Raw genomic sequence first — 5305 nt, forward strand, 5'->3', positions numbered from 1 at the left:
TTATTTTGAAATATCAGACTTTTAAGGAGATTTTCTCCATAAAGGTTTTCTGTACCTTGTTGTATCTTTAAATTATTTATAATTAGAAATTATCATTTACACCAAAACAATTCAAGTAATCTTTATAATATTTTTTAAAACAATGAAGAAGTGGCTGCTCTGCCTATGGAGTAGTCATTCTCTTATTCTTTTAGTTTGTTAATAAACTTGCTTTCACTTTATAAAAAAAAAATGAAGAAGTAACACTGGGACTATCTAGTATCATCATTTCATTTTACATGTAAAAAAATGAGACCCTTATCAGATAAGACATCAACTCCAAGTCACACAGTGAGTTAGGGCAAAGATAGATTTTTAACTTAATTTTCCCACCCCTCAATTCCAGGCCCATTCCATCACATTCCAATCCTAAAATAATGCTGGATTCATTACACAGAGAAAAGACATTGACACCTTCCCAAACCTGCTCATTTTTCTTGTCACTATACCTATTTTACAATGGTCTAATTTTGCTTAGATTCAGCTCAATCTCTTTTAAGCCTTTAGCTCAAAGGCCTCATTTTAACTGGTTTCCTTTTTTATATTCAAATTATAATTCTCAAGAAAAACATAGAATGTTCCTTAGAAAAGAGATAGTTTAAATTTTCTTACATGCAGTTACTTAAACCAAGAATGTCTATATAGCACACCAAACTGACCATTCTAAAGTTAGTTCCAATTGTGTAGCCATATCACTTCACAGTTTACAAAACACTCTCCCATCCATTACCTCTGAGCTCCTCACCAATTCTGAGGTTTGTATTCAGAGGTTGTTATGGCCCCAGAGTTGGATTAGCTGGGTGCCAGTTAAGCACATATTCCTTCTTATACTTAATTCCGTTTTGTAATTAAAATTTTTCTTCTAGAGGGACCCCCAAATGGCATAAGTTTTGAACCCCACAAACCTGGATCTGGTCCTGATAATTCCCATTTTATAGACAGCAAATGAGGTGAAATTAAGTAAAATTAAGTAACTTCTCCAAGATGTAACAGTCATTAAGTTATGTGTGTACAACATAACCTACTTAGTTATTCTGAGATTCATATTTTTTTTCACGTCATGGCAAAATTTTCTGAATTCTAACACATTTCCACATAATTGATAATTGAGTTAAGATGACTTGGTGGAAGAATATTTTGAATTATTCATTGATGTTTTCCCACACCAACACAACCTTGTACCACAAATCCAAAGAGCTAGAGCATTCCACACACACTGCCTTCAGGTTAGGACTCTTACTGAAGAGATGTAGAAAGGAGAAACGTGAATAAATGTTCTCCTTTTGTATTTCAGCTTGTGAATACAAGGAATCAATAATGATAGTAAGGTCATTCTGACAGACGTTCCTTGCACCATCACATCATGGAAACAGTATAGATAACTACTGGAGATGTCAGGGACAAAATTGGGCCCCGAGACAGCCCCAAATAGTGTGGGAAAAAGAGACAACAGGAAGATTTCCCCTTACTCCTGAAAAGTATCAGCTGGTAGGCCCAAAAGAGTCATGTGGTTGTGAGAAGAGAACAAGGCTGGATAAAGTGATAATGGACCACAGGGCATGAGGCAAGGTGGAAATACAACTGTCTCAGAGGATGCTCCATGGAGGTGAGAGCAACCATAGGGGATGGTGTACATTGCAGCAGAGGCTGCCATCATCCTCCCTTTCCATACACCATGAAGTTTTATAAACTCTGTATAACTGAGGGACAGTACATGGAAGCGACTGCAGAAGAGGTTTCTAATGTGAGCCAAGACCTTAAATCACTTAGGTGACCTGAAAATGACCAGGAGTACACTTTGTGCCAACCAGCAGATTCAGGACTGAAGAAAAAAGCTAAGTTCACTTATAGAAACAGTGAAGTAACTTGTACAAGTGAGTTTTATGGGCTATAACATTTGTATCTAGTATACACTCATTTTTGAAACAAACATTACTAAATTGCTGAGAGAAGGCAAGAATTAGTAGGACATGTTTCTACTTAGAATCAGAACCTCTGTCTTCAAGCCCCAGCTCTGCCACTTACTACTTTTGTGACCTTGAGAAAGTAATTTAACATCAGAAACTCAGTTTTCTCATCCATGAGATTGATCCCTGTCCTTTCTCCTTGTGCCCTTATGAAAACGAAATGAAATCAAACAGAAGAAAGTATTTTGGAGCCAGGTGCAGGGGCCCATGCCTGTAATCCCAGCACTTTGTGGGGGCCAAGGAGGAAGGATTGCTTGAGGCCAAGAGTTCAAGACCAGTCTGAGAAACATAGCAAGACCCCATCCCTACAAAAATAAAAATACATATATCTGGGCATTGTGATATGCTCCTGTAGTCCTCACTACTCAGAAAGCTGGGGCAGAGGGATAGCTTGAGCCCAGGAGGCTGCAATGAGCTATGATCACCTCACTGTACTCCAGCCTTGGCAAAAGAACAAGACCCTGTCTCAAAAAAGTAAGTATTTTGTAAAATGTAAAGCCCTTTACACATATTAAGTTTTACTAACAATTACACATTTATTTTCACTCATCTAATACTGTCCTTTCTTTCCTCACATTTTTTGATATTAATATCAGTGTCTGAAGAAACATCTGATTTGGAAACTCATTTGATTCTTTTTGATAGTATATACCCAGAGACAAGTGAGTGAAATAGTGCAGGTCTGCATTATAACCTTAGGGTCCAAGAGAGCAGCTGGATGCTGGATGCTACTCATAGGCGAGGCTGCCAGGTTTTCTAGTGTATTAATCACTATGGCTGCTATAACAAATTACCACAGAGTTAATAGCTTATAGCAATACAAATTTATTAGCTTACAGTTCTGGAGGTCAGAAGTCCAAATGGTTCTCAGTGGGTAAAATCAAGGTGTTGGCAAGGCCATGTTCTTCCTGGAAGCTACAGAGGAGAATCCATTTTCTTGCTTTTGGTAGCTTCTAAAGACCACCCATAGTCTTTGGCTCACAGCCCCGTCCTTTATTTTCAAAGCCAGCAGAATAGCATCTTCAAACTTCTCTGGCTCTGACCCTCTGTCCTCCCTCTTATGACACCCTTGTGATTACACTGACACCACCCTGATAAATTTGGTTAATCTCCCTGTCTCAAGGTTTATACCCTTAATCACATCACCAAAGTCCCTTTTGCCATGTGTTTTAGTTTCCTAAGACTGCCATGAAAAAGTACTACAAACTGGGAGGCTAAAAACAACAGAAGTTAATTATCTTATGCTTCTGGAGGCTAGGACTCCAAAACCCAGGTATCAATATGACTGAGCTCCCTCCAAAGGGGAGGGAAGATCCTTCCTTGCCTTTTCCAGTTTCTGATAGCCATAGGTCTTTCTTGGCTTGAAGCTGCAGTATTTCAATCTCTGCCTCCATAGTCACATGGCCTTCTCTCTAAATGTTCCTGTGTCCAAATTTCTCTCTTCTTATCAAAGGACCAGTCATATTGGATTAAGGCCCACTTTACTCCAGTATAACCTCATCTGAACTTAACTATATCTGCAACAATCCTATTCCCAAATAAGTTTACTTGCTAGGGTACCTGGGGTTAGACATCAATTTATCTTTTTGGAGGACACAATTCAATTCCTTATGCCATGTAAGGTAACATGTTTTTGGGTTCTAGGGATTAGGATGCGGACATCTTTGGTGGAGGCATTTTTCTATTTACCACATCCAGGTACCCTGTAGGCTTCCCATCTCACACCTACCACACCCTGGGGACATCCAGGCCTTGCAATAGAGGCAAAGGCTCATTGGAGACGAGCAGTGTGCTGACAGGGAAAGCTTTGGATTCAAATCGGCTTCTGTTCCTTATACTTGTGAAAACTTCAGGAAAACTCCTTTATCTACTTGAGGATCAGTTACATCTCCTGAAAACAGGTCTAATAAACCTCCATCTCCCAAGGATAGTTTCCAGGATTCTGTGAGGTAAGTCTGTGAAGCACCTGGCACATCAAAGGGACATATGCAATGATGGCTGTTACACATTCACACCCCCTAATTTTTATGGAAAAAAGTAAGGCTTTTGAGCCACATAATTTCTCCTACCACCATTTCTATTTCACTTTGAAACAATAAATTTGGCTATGTGCCCAGAAGACTCTGCCAAGGCAGACTAAGGGTTAAATTAAGAAAGCAGCTGGACTTGGGTCACAGGCTGGGTGGGGACAGGGAACACTTGTCAGCTCCAAGGGTCCAATGCGTCCCACTTCTTCCCTTTTCCTCTGTCTGCCTTCCCTGGACTTGGCACTCAAACCTGCAGAGACCTCCAACCAGTAGAGAGACCTGGGGAGACGCCGAATCCAAGGGCTAAGGAAGCTTTGAACATACCAAAGTCCCCAGACTTATTGTTCGTCTTTCGTTTCATTTGTCTTTATTAAAAATTTGTTTCAGGCCGGGTGCGGTGGCTCATGCCTATAATCCCAGCACTTTGGGAGGCCGAGGTGAGTGGATCACGAGGTCAAGAGATCGAGACCATCCTGGTCAACATGGTGAAACCCCATCTCTACTAAACATACAAAAAATTAGCCGAGCATGGTGGCGCGTGCCTGTAGTCCCAGCTACTTGGGAGGCTGAGGCAGGAGAATTGTTTGAACCCAGGAGGCGGAGGTTGCAGTGAGCCAAGATCATGCCATTGCACTCCAGCCTGGGTAACAAGAGCGAAACTCCATCTCAAAAAAAAAAAAAAATTTGTTTCAGCTTTATTGAGATAAAATTGACGAATAAGATTGTATATACTTAACGTGTAAAAAGCTGTGTTAATATACATACATATTGTAAAATGATTAACATAATCAAGCTGATTAACATATTCATCACCTCACATAGTTACTATTTTTTTGTGGTAAGAACAATTAAGATTCACTCGCTTAGCAAATGAAAGTATACAACGTAATATTATTAACTACACTCACCAGGCTGTATATCATGTCTGTAGAAATTATTCATCTTAGAACTGAAGTTTATACCCTTTGACCAACATCTTCCCATTTCCCCAACGCCTGGGCCTGGTAACCATCATTCTACTCTCTGTTTGCATACATTTAACTTTTTTGATTCCACATATAAGTGACATTATGTTGTATTTGTATTTCTGTCTGGCTTATTTCACTTAACATAATGTTCTCCATATTCTTCCACATTCTTGCAAATGGCAGGATTTCCTTCTCTTTAAAGGTTGAATAATATTCCATTTTGTGTGTGTGTGTGTGTGTGTGTGTGTGTGTGTGTGTGTGTGTACCACGTTTTTTAAAAACCATTCATTTGTCGGTGGACTTG

This window comes from Saimiri boliviensis, chromosome X (assembly GCF_048565385.1).
Source record: "Saimiri boliviensis isolate mSaiBol1 chromosome X, mSaiBol1.pri, whole genome shotgun sequence".
NCBI classification, from domain to species: domain Eukaryota; kingdom Metazoa; phylum Chordata; class Mammalia; order Primates; family Cebidae; genus Saimiri; species Saimiri boliviensis.